This window comes from Chrysemys picta, chromosome 5 (genome assembly GCF_011386835.1).
Source record: "Chrysemys picta bellii isolate R12L10 chromosome 5, ASM1138683v2, whole genome shotgun sequence".
Classification (NCBI taxonomy): Eukaryota; Metazoa; Chordata; order Testudines; family Emydidae; genus Chrysemys; species Chrysemys picta.
Window position 1 is genome coordinate 115730093 of NC_088795.1, and position 13691 is coordinate 115743783.

The 13691-nt window shown below is 46.3% G+C and overlaps 1 non-coding gene across 1 annotated transcript; it reads right to left on the reverse strand.

The window, feature by feature from the left end:
• Window positions 1–483: 483 nt before the first annotated feature.
• TRNAI-AAU (transfer RNA isoleucine (anticodon AAU)) lies at window positions 484–557 on the reverse strand. The gene has a single exon. It is a non-coding gene; the product is annotated as a tRNA-Ile (tRNA).
• Window positions 558–13691: the final 13134 nt, after the last annotated feature.

A 13691-nucleotide genomic window follows, 5' to 3' on the forward strand; every position in this document is an offset into this window, starting at 1 on the left:
GAGGTCATCTAGTCCAACCCCCTGCTCAGAGCTGGACCAATCCCCAAATAAAACTTCCCAGCCAGGGCTTTGTCAAGCCTGACCTTAAAAACCTCTAAGGAAGGAGACTCCACCACCTCCCTAGGTAACCCATTACAGTGCTTCACCACCCTCCTAGTGAAAAAGTTTTTCCTAATATCCAACCTAAACCTCCCCTACTGCAACTTGAGACCATTACTCCTTGTTCTGTCATCTGCCACCACTGAGAACAGCTGAGCTCTATCCTCTTTGGAACCTCCTTTTAGGTAGTTGAAAGCAGCTATCAAATCCCCCCTCATTCTTCTCTTCTGCAGGCTAAACAATCCCAGTTCCCTCAGCCTCTCCTCATAAGTCATGTGCTCCAGCCCCCTAATCATTTTTGTTGCCCTCCGCTGGACTCATTCCAATGTTTCCACATCCCCCCCTCAAAGAGCAGGAGTCACCCTCTCATTTCCACACATGGAGTGGCCAGCATGGGGCTTGAACCCATGACCTTTTCATTATTAGCACCACGCTCTAACCAGCTGAGCTAGCTGGCCCAAAAGGGGGTACATATTTTGGATTCCATTCATGACATTTGATCTTTATTAAAGAAAATTGTATCTGAACAGGAGTGGATCAGTTTCACTAGGGATGCTGGGGGGCTTACAGACAGGCCTCCAACCTGAAGCAAATACTTATCAGCAACTACACACCACACAACAAAAACACCAACCCAGGAACCAAACCCTGCAACAAACCCCAGTGCCAACTCTGTCCACACAGCTATTCAAGGGACACCATTCATAGGATCTAATCACATCAGCCACACCATCAGGGGCTCATTTACTGGCACATCTACCAATGTGATATATGCCATCATGCGCCAGCAATGCCCCTCTGGTACATTGGCCAAACCGGACAGTCTTTATGCAAAAGAATAAATGGACACAAATCTGACATCAGGAAGCATAACATTCAAAAACCAGTAGGAGAACCATCTCCTGGTCCCTCAATAACAGACCTAAAAGTGTCAATTCTTCAACAAAAAAACCTTCAAAAACAGACTCCAATGTGAAACTGCAGAACTGGAATTAATTTGCAAACTGGACACCATCAGATTAGGCCTGAATAAAGACTGGGAGGGTTGGGTCATTACAAAACCTAAACCTATTTTCCCCAATACTAATTTCCCCCTACTGTTACTCACACCTTCTTGTCAACTGTCTGAAATGGACCACTCTCATTACCACTTCAAAAGTTACCTTCCCTCCCTTGGTATCCTGTTGTTAAGTGAATTGTCTCGTTAGACTGACCTCACACTTGGTAAGGCAACTCCTATCCTTTCATATATTTATACCTGCTACTGTATTTTCCATTTCATGCATCTGATGAAGGGGGTTTTAGCCCACGAAAGCTTACGCCCAAATAAATTTGTTAGTCTTTAAGGTGCCACAAGGACTCCTCGGTTTTTTTGGATAAAACATGCAGACAGGATTTAAACTAGGTCACGAGAAGAGTTACATTAGAGGTTGCCACAACAGCTATAATCAGCTGGGGAAAGGGCGGCAAGCTATATGGTCCCATGGTGCCTGGGCTCCAGCAATATTCAGGGCCCAGATTCACCAATGTTTGGGGCCAGGTCTCTCCCCTGGCCCCACCTGCCATCCCCGCATGCCTTCCCTGAGTGTTCCCTGGCCCCCACTTGCTGCCCCCGCACGCTGGCTCTAGAGCGTCCCTGCTTCAAGCTGGTGGCTGCCCCCTGCAGCTCCGCGCTGCACTCCGCTCTGCTGGCTCCCGGCATCAACTGCCGCCGCAGGTTCCTAGTACCCCCTCATCCTCTAGTGCCAGGGCAGGCTGACCCTGACCCTGCCCTTCCGACTCGGACCCTTCCCTTTTCCAGCGGGACCCTCCACCAGCACAGGAGCCTCCCCGCTGCAGTCACCACTCCTGCCCCATGCTGGGCAAGGGGCAGTCCCACCCTCCACCCCCAGTGAAGCTACAGTGAGGAGCAGCAGCAGGGGAGGAGGTGCACATGTGATGGCATGCCCCCCAGCATCCAGCACAGGGGAGGTGAGGGGGCTTCCTGGCCTGAGAGGGGCCTTAGGAGCACATGCAGTGACAGTGGTGTGAGGTGAGTGCTGGTGTGGGGGGGGGAGGGTCCCTCCCCCAGAGAGGGCTGGGTGCAGTCCTCCTCTCTGGCCCCAGTCCCGGGTTAGCCTGCAAGCACCCCAAACTCCTCATACCCAGAGCCCGCACCCCCAGCCAGAGCCCTCATCCCCCACACCCAAACCCTCTGCCCTAGCCCTGAGCCCCCTCCTGCATCATGTACCCCTCAACCCCGTCCCCACCCACAGCCCTCTCCTCCTCACCGCAACCCTCTGGCTGAGCCCCTACCACTCCCCAAACCCCTCATCACCAGCCCGACCCCAGAGCCCTCACATTTTTACAATATTTAAAAATATATATATTGGTTTACAAGGCAGATGTCGGGGGGCAGGACTTGGACCTATTCTGGGCACCACCAAAAATTATAGAAACCTGCTGCCCCTGAGCTGGGGCACTTTTGCTAGCAGTCCCTCAATTTGAGTGCTTGAGGAATGGAGACAGGGCATTCCTTGACTGAGAATGCTCGACTGAAATTTGCTTCTACCTCAGACCCAATAGATCTATTAGAACCCAAAGGCCTGATGCAGTTAAGAAACTATCTGGATTTGATTTTTATGGGTGCACTTAGCACTTGTTGGATAAGCATGTTTTAACATTTAAAATATAAATGTGTATATATATATATATATATATATAAGTGTATTATTCTCTTCTAGGGTCAATAATTCCATATTTTCCTGCATTGTACCTGAATTAATGGTTGTACTTCTGTATCGTGCTTGGAGTTCAATTTTATGTTGAATTGCTGGGGAGCTAACCAGTAAAATGACTGTTCTTAACTGTTTTTCCATATGTCTGGTGTTTTCTTACAGTCAGATTCTCACCCCATTAAAGTCAATGGGAGTTTTACCAGGGACTTCAAAGGAAATAGAATTTGGTCCTAAAACAAAGAGTTTCTATTTTTTAACTGACTGGATTTACTCAACTACACATGTGTGGTTATGCCCATAGCTCTTTCATTGTTAAAAGAATTACATAATTATGTTTCTGTGATGCTCATAATCTGGCTCTGTCAGGTGTTAAGGCATTCCAGCCATCTCAAAAAAAGCTGAGCTCCATTATAAAACTCCTGCAGTCATCACTTCGGTAGAGCAATCCTCTCAGACTGTTTAGCATATCAAGATGTAGTTATACAGAGGAGACTAAATATTGATGTGATGCTGCACCCTATATTCTTCATAAAACTATTGTTAAAATATGAATATGGCATAACTAAGATATGTTTCATGCAAGATGGGTCATGTGAGATATCATTGGAAAGGTTATGATTTACTGAATGTGATTATCCAATTTGTATGCATGTATCATTTCTGTATCTAAAGTTAGGAATATTGACTATGTATCAATTACAACTGTGTGTGTACTTGGGGGAACACCCACCAGATAGAAGGCAATCAGCCTTCATGGGCCATTAAGAAAGACAATGGGACTTTGAAGATACTAATCTCCCACCTTCCTGAGAAGCTTCTTGGGATGCTGCTTGGACACTACAAGGTCATGTGATCATGTCACCTGGTATAGGGTCCCCATCTTGAGCTAGTATTTTTCCACTGAAAGGGAGTGGGCTAGGGAACAAAAGATTCCCACTATATATAAATCCTACTTAAGTCTGGGGAGTGAGTTAATCTCTGGGTTCTTCTTCACTGCCTCCCTGCCCAAGAAGGAAGACTGTTGAAAACACCTGAAGAAGAAAGGAACTAAGCTGGGGGCAGGGGGCTGAGTCCAGGTGAGACAGATCAGCCCATAAAAGGAATCCCTAGAGATTTAAGATGCAAGCAGTGCAGTTTACCTTCAAGAAACTCTGCAACCTGTTTGAAACAACATTTAGGGTGAGAAATTACTATTTGTAGCCAATTTCTTTAATGTATCCAGCTTAGTTGGTGTGTTTTGTTTTATTTGCTCAGTAATCTGCTTTGTTGTGTTTGCTCTATCTTATAGTCACTTAACATTTACCTTTTGTAGTTAATAAACTTGTTCTTTGTTTATTCCAAAACCCAGTTTGTGCAATTCATAACTGGGAAGAGGGGGGCAAAAGCTGTGCATATCTTCCTCCACATTAAGGCCTGGTCTACACTAGGAGTTTATGTCGAATTTAGCAGCGTTAAATCGAATTAACTCTGCACCCGTCCACACAACAAAGCTATTTAGTTCGACATAGAGGTCTCTTAAATTCGACTTCTGTACTCCTCCCCAACGAGGGGAGTAGCGCTAAATTCGACATGGCCAGGTCGAATTAGGGTAGGTGTGGATGGAAATCGACGCTAATAGCTCCGGGAGCTATCCCACAGTGCACTACTCTGTTGACGCGCTGGACAGCAGTCCAAGCTCGGATGCTCTGACCAGCCACACAGGAAAAGCCCCGGGAAAATTTGAATTCCTTTTCCTGTCTGGGCAGTTTGAATCTCATTTCCTGTTTGGACATCGTGGCGAGCTCAGCAGCACTGGCAACGATGCAGAGCTCTCCAGCAGAGATGGCCATGCAATCTCAGAATAGAAAGAGGGCCCCAGCATGGACTGATCGGGAAGTCTTGGATCTGATCGCTGTGTGGGGCGATGAGTCCGTGCTTTCGGAGCTGCGATCGAAAAGACGGAATGCAAAGATCTACGAGAAGATCTCCAAAGCCATGACAGAGAGAGGATACAGCCGGGATGCAATGCAGTGCCGTGTGAAAATCAAGAAGCTGAGACAAGGGTACCAGAAGACCAAAGAGGCAAACGAAGGCTCCGGATCCCAGCCCCAGACATGCCGTTTCTACGAGGCACTGCATTCCATCCTAGGTGCGGCCGCCACCACTACCCCACCACTGACCGTGGACTCTGAGGATGGGATATTGTCGATGCCCGCTTCCTCGGAGATGGTAGTGGACGGGGAAGATGAGGAAGGAGATGAGGAGGATGAGGCAGTCGACAGCGCTTACAACGCTGATTTCCCAGACAGCCAGGATCTCTTCATCACCCTCACAGAGATCCCCTACCAACCGTCCCCAGGCATTAACCCGGACCCAGAATCAGGGGAAGGATCAGCCGGTAAGTGTTTTAAACATGTAAACATTTATTTAGAACAGAACATTAATATTAACTGTGGGTTTTTCATGATTAGATTGTCCTAGGCACTTAAAGTTTTAGTCTTGGGCAGTGCAACTGCTTCAAAAAAATCTAACAATGTCCGGTATATCTTGATTGGTTTGCCCTAGGCGCTCTACTGTTTAGTCCTTGCCAGTGCAGCTACAGTAAAATTCGGTCTATATGTCCGGGGATAGAGCAGAAATCCTCATGGGACATCTCCATGAAGCTCTCCTGGAGGTAATTGGAAAGCCTTTGCATGAGGTTCCTTGGGAGAGCGGCCTTGTTGTGTCCTCCGTAGTATGAAACGTTTCCGCGCCAGGCTATCATCAAGTACTCAGGTATCATTGCCTTGCACAGCATGGTGGCATACGGCCCTGGTCTTTGCAGGCTTTCACGAAACATGCGTTCTTTGTCGCTGTCTGAAATCCGCATCAGAGTGATGTCGCTCATGGTGACCTGCTTTGAATTAGGGGAATGTTAGTATTGGGACTGCTTGCCTGTTCCTTTACAGAACTGTAACTGGTGGTTTACAGCCATGCGGTGGAGGCGGGAGAGGGGCAGCATAGAGGGATCTTTCCCGGGGACAGCCGCGAGGGGTTGGGACAGGGGCAGAGTTCATGCTTGCCGGATTGCTGGCAGCAGGAACTGGCCAACGCTAAGAGCATTGCTTTGAACGTGAAAGTAGGGCAGTGCTATTAGTAAAGTTTTAAGGTGCCACAAATCTACAGCTTACCATGTCAGCTTGCTACCCAAATTCTGCTGACCTGTTCCGCTTCTGTGATCTGCACTGCAAGACCCCAGGGATTGAATGCGAAGGCCGAAAATTCGACCTTGTCCTGAGTGCGCATGTGATAGGTGCTGTGAATGGTCTTGTTCACATAGAAATACTATTTTCTTTGTTCACCAAAAAATTTATCTTTCTGAGGAATTCACTCCCTTTTTCCCATCCCACAGCTGTGACTGTCTCCCGACCTACCTGGTCATCAGACTCCCAGAGGCTGGCTCAGATTAGGCGTAGAAAGAAAAGGACACGGGACGACATGTTCTCAGAACTTATGGGCTGCTCCCGAGCCGAGGCAAACCTGCAGACTCAGTGGAGGGAGAACATGTCCCAATACCAGCGAGCACACAGCAAACGGGAGGAGAGGTGGCAGCAGGAAGACCAGCAGGCGACTCAAACGCTGCTTGGACTAATGAGGGAGCAAACGGACACGCTCCGGCGCCTTGTGGATGTTCTGCAGGACCGGAGGCAGGAGGACAGAGCTCCGTAGAGTGACCAGATATCCCAATTTTATAGGGACAGTCCCGATTTCTGGGTCTTTTTCTTATATAGGTTCCTATTACCCCCCACCCCCGTCCCGATTTTTCACACTTGCTGTCTGGTCACCCTAGAGCCCCGCTGCAGTCTATCTGTAACCACCGTCCCCCGCCACAAAGTCCCATACCCCCCTCACCCAAAGTAACAAGAAGGAGGGGCTGCAGAGTCCGTGAAAACTGTCACTCTACCCCTGCAGACTGCTCAAGTGGCAGAAGGCTGTCATTCCCCAAAATTTGATAAGTCCTTTCCTTCCCACCTCACCCAAGCCCCCATCCCAGTTTCATCCCCTAACTGTCTAGTTGCTAATAAAAAATATGTTTCTGTTAATTACTGTTTCCATCATGTTTTTTTAGAGGACAGTCTGTTTGAAGGGGGGGAAGGGGGTTGGTACAGACACGGGGGCAGGTTCAGCAGCAGGTCACACACACAGTGCAGTCACTAGGCACCCTGGTCAGTCTGGGAGGTGGTTTTCAGTTTCGGGGGGGGGGGGGGGGGCTATGTAACTTTGTGGCGGGGGAGGGCGGTTAGAGATCTTATGCAGCGGTCCTTATCCTGGATCACAGAGCCACGCAGCAGCGGATCTGTAACCGTCCTCCCCCTGCCACAAAGTCACATAGCCCCGACACACAGAGTCCCGAACAGGAGGGGTGGCAGGCTCCGTTGAAACAATCAGTCCACCAGTGTGGACCACTGTAGAAGCAGGAGCCTGTCATTCCTCGAGTTTAGAAGCGTCCTTTGCATCATTACAGTACACCCGCTCCCCACCACAGTCTGCGTCCCAGTTTCAACACTTTACCGCGAAAACAGTAATAAAGAAAACGTTGTTCATTAACAAATTTTCAGTGATTTTATTTTTAAACGTGGGTTTGAAGGGGGTGAACGGGGTGAACGGGGTATGAAACTGGAGAGGATAGTCAACATTCACTGGGTAAAGAAATAGGGGCAGGTTCAGCTTCTCTGTAAACAAACTAAATAGTCAGAGGTTACCCTGCTCACTCAGGAACCTAGCTTTCAAAGCCTCCCGGATGCACAGCGCGTCCCGCTGGGCTCTTCTAATCACATGGCTGTCTGGCTGGGCGTAATCAGCAGCCAGGCGACTTGCCTCAACCTCCCACCCCGCCATAAACCTCTCCCCCTTGCTCTCACAGAGATTGTGGAGCACACAGCAAGCTGCAATAACAATGGGGATATTGGTTTCGCTGAGATCAGAGCGAGTCAGTAAGCTTCTCCATCTCCCCTTGAGATGTCCAAAAGCACACTCCACCACCATTCTGCACTTGCTCAGACGGTAGTTGAAGAGTTCCTTTTCACTGTCCAGGCCGCCTGTATAGGGCTTCATGAGCCAGGGCATTAGCGGGTAGGCTGGGTCCCCGAGGATCACTATAGGCATCTCCACATCCCCAACAGTTATTTTGTGGTCTGGGAAGTAAATACCTTCCTGCAGCCATCTAAACAGACCAGAGTTCCTGAAAACACGAGCGTCATGAACCTTGCCCGGCCATCCGACGTTGATGTTGGTAAAACGTCCCCTATGGTCCACCAGTGCTTGCAGCACCATTGAAAAGTAGCCCTTTTGGTTAATGTACTGGCTGGCCTGGTGCTCTGGTCCCAGGATAGGGATATGAGTTCCATCTATAGCCCCACCGCAGTTTGGGAATCCCATCGCGGCGAAGCCATCTATGATGACCTCCACGTTTCCCAGGGTCACTACCTTTGACAGTAGTACATCAATGATTGCGTTGGCTACTTGCATCACAACAACCCCCACGGTAGATTTGCCCACGCCAAAGTGGTTCGTGACTGACCGGTAGCTGTCTGGCGTTGCAAGCTTCCAGAGGGCTATGGCCACTCACTTCTGGACAGTCAGGGCTGCTCGCATCCGGGTGTCCTTGCGCTTCAGGGCAGGGGACAGCAGCTCACAAAGTTCAAGGAAAGTTCCCTTCCGCATGCGAAAGTTTCTCAGCCACTGTGATTCATCCCAGACCTGCAGCACTATGCGGTCCCACCAGTCCGTGCTTGTTTCACGTGCCCAGAATCGGCATTCCATGGCATCAACATGACCCAGTGCCACCATGATGTCTACGGCGCGGGGTCCCATGCTTTGTGACAGGTCTGTGCCACTCTCAGACTTCATGTCCTCATCGCGCTGCCGTAGCCTCCTCGCCCGATTTCTCAGCATCTGCCTCTGGAAAATGTGGCTGATAAGGTGCAAGGTGTTGACAACGGCCATAACTGCAGCGATGGTCACAGCAGGCTCCATGCTCGCAGTGCTGTGGCGTCCGCGCTGTCACTCAGCAGAAAAGTGCGCGAACTGATTGCCGCCGGCGCTTTCAGGGAGGGAGGGCGGGAGTGACGGTTGGATGACGACAGTTACCCAAAACCACCCTCGACACATTTTTTTCCCCAGCAGGCATTGGGGGCTCGACCCAGAATTCCAATGGGCAGCGGAGACTGCGGGAACTGTGGGATAGCTGCCTACAGTGCACCGCTTCCAATGTCGACGCTTGCCCCGTTAGTGTGGACTCACACAGGAATTACTGTCCTTAGTGTGGATACACACGTTTGACTTTGTAATATCGATTCCACATATTCGATTTAAGTGAAATCGAACTACTCTCGTAGTGTAGACATACCCTAAGGGAGGAGGCAATTTTCATGAGCTTACACTGTATAGATCTCTACAGTATATAGCGCCAGACAATACAATTTTGGGTTTACACTCCAGAGGGTTTGTGCACCACAGTGCTGGGCAATTCCTCGAGCTGATCTCTCCCACCCAGAGCTGATTGCAGACTCTGTGTGATTCTATAGCTGGGCATGTCCCTACTTGTGTATGTGCTAGAAAGGGGGCTCGAGAGCTGACACAGCAGCACAGAGTGGGGGGGAACCAGGCTGGTGGGACAGGTAGTCTTAGTGGGACCCCAGCATATCAGGTGGCACCCCAGAAAGGGGGTCCAACCCATCACAATTGGTATTTAAACAAGAACATACACTATGTATGACAAAGGGGTTTGCTATCAATTAGTCGACTAATGCCGCTGAATGACTTTGAAGATTAAAAGCACTTTATAAATATTAAGCATAGTAATTATTATCATAATTTATTTTCACAAGCTAGGAATGACAAATTTGCAAGAGAAGCAGAATAGCAGATGGGTTAAGGAAAGCCATCTTTAATGAGTGACTATGTCTCCAATAGCATAGCCTCCTTTATTAATTGTGCTTTCATGTCCATTAGCTTAAAATAGTAGACTTTTAGCACTATTGCTACCCACAAAGATGCCCATCCTTTGCTCAGCCAAGGAGCAACTCAGGGTAGAGTGGTATAAAGGTATCTCTAATTTGCATGGACTACTAGTGATCCCAGAGGGCCAGCACAGCAACCAGGGGCCTGGGCATCAGGGAGACCAGCCCATGCTCCCTTTTGTCTAGCCGCACCCTGATGTTGACTGCAGAGAAGGGGGGCTTGTTACAGGAGCTGGCGAACTGCTATGGTGTTAGTGCTATGCCATTCGCCTATACTGGTAATCTTCTGGTGTTCCAGTAAACTCATCTATTTTTAAATGGAGAATGTTTCACTTTGGAATAACTACTACACCTCTATCCTGATATAACGTGACCCGATTTAACACAAATTCTGATATAAAACGGTAAAGCAGTGCTCCGGGGGGGTGGGGCTGCACACTCCAGCGGATCAAAGCAAGTTCGATATGACGCGGTTTCACCTATAACGCGGTAAGATTTTTTGGCTCCCGAGGACAGCGTTATACCGAGGTAGAGGTGTAATAATCCTGGATTGTGACTGACTAAGGTGAACCTGGTGTGTGATCACAGAACCTGATCCTGCAAATATTTAGTACCAGTGCTTCCTACTGAGAGTAGTCCCATTGAATTCATATTAGTAAGCATAACTCCTGAGTTCAGCTGAATTACTTGTGATAATAAACACCCAAACTGTCAAAAGCACCTAAATCACTTAGGTGCTTAAGTCCTGTTTTCAAAACTGACAGTTGGGCCCAGATCCTCAAAGGTATTTAGGTGCCTAACTCCCATTAAAATTCCTTTGAGGTTCTTGGTCTTAGGACCAGATTTTCAAAGGGATTTATGGACCTGAAGCTGCAGACAGGCACCTAATGGTGTATGACAGTTCCAAAAATTTGAAAAAAAAAAAAAAATCCACCCTGTTTCAGGTGAAACTAAAGATTTCATGTTGATTTAGAGCATTTAAAGTTTTTATTTTTTTTAAATAAAATGTTATGGAAATATTGAAACAAAGTTGTTTCAAACAAAAAACATCAAAATGGGTGGTTTGTTTTGAAAATGTTAAAACAAAACACTGATTATTTTCCCCAACAATTCAGTGAAAAATGACATGATTTGGTAAAAAGTTTTGGTGAAATCAAATCTGCCATTCCTCCTCCCTCCCCCGACCCCCCCCCCCCCCCAAAAAAAAGTTTTGGCCTAAAAATGTCACCAGTTCTGGTGCTGGGATCCCATGTAAAACAATGGGAGTCAGATATCTCTAAGAATTATTTTGAGGAATAATGGCCTGGGTTATATAGGAAGTCAGACAGGATGATCACAGTGGTCTCTTCTGGCCTTGGAATTCATGTATCTATTAACCTAATCTTCTGCGGTGCTTTTAAAAAGCCCACTAGGTGCCTATCTGCATCTTTTGGTACCTAAATGCCTTCAAATATAAAGCCCTTCGGCACATTTGCAAGTGTTACCTCAAGTCTGGTTGTATGGGTTTGCATGATCAGCCCTACTATTTGCAGAGGTGCTAGAACAATTTTTATAGTGGGGGTGCTGGAGCCATTGAAACAAACTGTAAATACTGTATATAATGGAAATCAGTTCAAGCCAGGTGGTGTGACAACACCCCCTGCACCCCCAGGTCTAGCACCTATGACTATTTGTTACCCTAAGAGGAAATAAGTGAATTTTATTTCAATGGAATGGTGTCCACTTTTGCAAGGGCTGAATCTAGCCCTTTGGCTTTTAAAATGTTCATATAAAATAAATGTTTAGGTTAAAAGTTTTGATGGATCATCTCAAGTGTGTTTATATTTTCTACAACAGCATTAATTTGTGTACCTAATTTGCATATGGAAACAGATATTTTCATACACAATTTCCCTCTGTATGTGAGTACGCATTTGGAACACAATTAAGGAAAGTTGCTTTAGAATCTTCTACAAGCATGTATGTACAGCTATTTATTCTTGGTAAATATACAGTATAGTTTGATAATACAGCTCTGAAAGAGAAGAAAGCAATGAGTGTGTGTGGGCGGAAACAGACAATCACTCCAAGTAATCCTGTCTTAGGTCAAAATTTTAGGTTGCTGTGTGCTATAAATTCATGAGCGGGAGGAATTTTGTGACAGGCCAGAGGCTTTAGACCTTCATTAATGTCATGGAAATGATAGATTAGCAGTGCACTTGTTTTATTTCATACAAATGACTCTCTCATTCACCTTTGTTACCTATTAACTGCTGTGCATTAAAAACCATAGCAGCCATAGACATGACATTATAATCCTTAAGAAGATATTGTAGGTTATCATTTTCAAAGCTCTCCTTAAGGAGATTTAAGTATCCAAATCCCAGCAATGGTTTCATTAGATATCACTGAAAATCCCAGCTGTAGTGCTTTGTTTATTCTAGGTTGCATTGGATCATTTTAAGGAATAGCAGAATTACTAGCATTAAAATTAGAGCTGTGTGAATAACTGATTTTTGGTTCACTGGCAGTTCCAAAAAGACGAAAACTTGCTTCGACTTGACCTGAAAAACTAAATTTTTTTCAATAAACTAAACAGTCAGAAAAAAATGGTTTTAAGTCAAACAAAATATTTTTTTTTTTTTACTTTAGAGCTTTTAAAATATTTTTAAATAAAAAAAATGTGAAGGACATTTCAACACAAAAGTGGTTTTGAATCAAAATATTTCATTTCAAAAATGTCAAAATGAATGATTTTTTTCAGATTGTATGTTTGTTTTTTCAATAGAAACAATTCAGTGCACAAATTTGGGAAATGTTTTAATGAACCTGAATCTTCATTTATTTTTTGAAAAATTTTGATCAGATCTAATTAAAATACAGCCAGATTTCTAATTGTGGGAAATACATGATCTTCGGCTGGCTTCGGCAGTCTTTGATTTTTCTGATTCCCTCAACTGACTGAGCACTTAGTCAGGAAACCATGTCTCTTTGGCCTTCCTGTTTGTAAATTACTTTTATTGACAGTATGTTATTCAAGGAGGTGAGAGAGCTTTTATCAGTAAACAACGTAGGTTTGTTTCCCATTGTTCTGCCTTCATGCCAGCTAAAAGAAAGTATAAATGAGATGGGGTAGTCAGTAGATCTAGCTGAAACCTGTGCAGTAGAAGCTGAAACCAGAAAGTGAACTTCTGGCCAGGTTATTGTCATGAACTTGGACTGATTTTGAGCTTGACTGCAATAGCATCTAAGCTGGGTAGCAACCCCACTCAGCTTGGATATTACATCTCCTTCCAACTCCCCTGCCCCTTGGTCACTTAGGCTATGTCTACACTACGGGCCTTACGGTGCCACAAATGTACTGCTTCACCTGTGCGGCAGTAAGGTCTCCTGTGTAGCTCTCCTGCCAGCATAATTAAACCACTCCCCAAGGAGAAGTGTTAGCTGTGTCCTGCTGACATAGCACTGACCACACCAGCATTTTTGCGGGTGAAACTTATGTCGGTCAGGCGAGTGTTTTTTCATATACCCCTGACCAACAAAAGTTTTACTGACAAAAGTATTAGTGTAGACAAAGCTTTAGCCTCTGGCTTTTAAGCCCTTTTCTCCTAGGTCAGCTCTTTCCCCCACCTCATTAGTCACACAGAGGGAAGGTGATCACAAGGCTGCTCAATGATCAAGGGAACAAAGGCTTAAACAGGCCCCAAACAAACAATCCCAACTGACACAGTAACTTAAGGGCTTGTCTACACTGGCACTTTACAGCGCTGCAACTTTATCACTTAGGGGTGTGAAAAAGCACTGCTGGTAGCTACTCCCCTGTTGGAGATGGTTTATTTATAGCGCTGGGAGAGTCACTTTCTTTCAGTGCCGTGACTACAAAGCCACATTAAAGTGCTGGCGTGGCAGTGCTTTA